This window comes from Phyllobates terribilis, unplaced genomic scaffold (genome assembly GCF_046119375.1).
Source record: "Phyllobates terribilis strain yellow unplaced genomic scaffold, ASM4611937v1 Scaffold_13__5_contigs__length_258822181, whole genome shotgun sequence".
NCBI classification, from domain to species: Eukaryota; Metazoa; Chordata; class Amphibia; order Anura; family Dendrobatidae; genus Phyllobates; species Phyllobates terribilis.
The window spans coordinates 252,424,359-252,426,473 of NW_027362773.1; positions in this window are offsets into that span (position 1 = coordinate 252,424,359).

Below are 2,115 nucleotides of genomic sequence, written 5' to 3' on the forward strand. Positions count from 1 at the left end.
GGATATGTTTTTTTTAATTGTATCAGTAATAGCACGTCAATAATATCAGTAATATCTATTACATTCCTTTATTTAGTTTGAGGGGTTTTTTTTTGCTTTTCAACTTTCTTTCTTTCTACCATCATTTTTGTTATTTCTTTATTTTATTTTTTTTTACATGTATGCTATCTTTTTACCATGTGCATGGTTAAATACACAAGCAGATTATACAATCCGTACTATACCATGTTTAACATTGACGTCTGCATAGACTGGGTTAAATGACTGGTATCAGAATTAGAGATGAACGGATCTTTTGAAATTTGAAATAAAAAGCTTTGCCCAAAAATTCTATTTGCAGTAAATAAAGTCACTTAGATCATATGGTCTTTTTAATATATATCCTTAAAAGACATACACACTAGGAACATGAATGTGTAGGGGGTAGAGGAGAACATCATAAGAAAAACCTAAATGTGTTTCGAAGCAAACCGCTTGCTTAAACTTGGTCTGACTACGAGAGTGCGACTTGTATTTGAAACTCGTTTGATTTTTTATGATGTTCTCCCCCTACCCCCCCATACACATTCATGCTCCTAGCATGTATGTATTTTAAGAATCCATATTAAAAGGATATTTATTAAGATTATTGGAAGGCGGAAATATTTTTTTTTTTCTCTTCGTATCGTATGGACGCTGTTCAGTAGTGTGTTTGCTGGTTCCTTGTTGTTTGGATGAATTTACAAGGGTGAGCTGGTTATTTTCTTATCTACCAAAGATCATATGGTACAAGGTACAACAATGTAGAAGGTAAGACAACCCTCTGGGGCATTATGGGGAAGCCAGCGTGGCCACTCAAACCCATATCACCCCTCTCACTGATGCTTTAGCAGGGTGGGAAATGGGGTCAGATAAGTTTCTTTTGCAAAATGTTCGAATATGCATGAAACCGCAAATTTCAGGAAATTTGACTTGAATTCGAGATTCTACAAATCGTTCTCACCTCTAATCAGAACTTTTTCTGATTCCCTCCATTAAAGTGGAAGTGAAATACTATAATACTGTGCAGAAACTTACTACCACCAACTCCATACTATTACGCAACTCACGCACCAAGAGGTCATCATCAGCCAAATCATTTTATTTCTCTCTAAACTGTGATATCATTTTATTTTATGGCTAAGTGAGAATTTTAAGGGGGTTCATTACTCATATATATTTATAAAAAATGACTATATATGTGCTGCTCTTTTAACATAAGCTTTTTTTACTATTATTATAGTTCTATCCAGAAGTAACTTTCTTATATCCCAAAGCTTTTGAAATGGCATTATAACCTTTTCCAGACTGATAGATCTAAATTACTTTGCTTCTCAGTTGCTCCTGAATTTCTTTGGATCGCAGCATGATGTCTAGCTTTTGAGGATCTTTTGGTCTACTTCACTTTGTCAGGCAGGTCCTATTTAAGTGATTTCTTGAGAACAGATGTGGCATTAATCAGGCCTGTGTTTGGCTAGGGAAACTGAACTCAGCTTCCCAAAGATGTGATAAACCGCAGTTAATTTATGTTATAAAGGGGAGGGGCAATCACTTTTTTCACACAGAACCCTGTAGGTTTGGATTTCTTCTTCCTGGAATAATAAAGACCTTCATTTAAAAACTGCATGTTGTGCTTACTTGTGTTATCTTAGTCTAATATTTAAACTTGTTTTGTGATCTGAAACATTTAAGTGTGACAAACATGCAAAAGAATAAGAAATTAGTAAGGGGCAAACACTTTTTTACACCACTCTATGTTGTTTTGCGAAGTCTTCAGAGAGAAATAGGTTGGTTGTGTGTTCAGATTTCTTGATGTGCTTCGTCTTTTTTTTTTTTAAATGAACATAGATGAATATTTCATGAGAGAATAAAGCAATATAGTAGCATTGTTTCCAGACATGCCACCACTCCTAGGACAAAATTAATTTTACTGAAGACAGTAGTGTCACTAATGAAGATCGGAAAATGCCAAGTCGAAAGTGTCGAGTAAAACATTTTCCATCTGCACCTTGGGCACGCGCAACCCTTGGTATTAAATATATAGTAGTCAAATCTAGATTTTAATTTTACTCTAAGGATTAAAATCAGATTGGGATT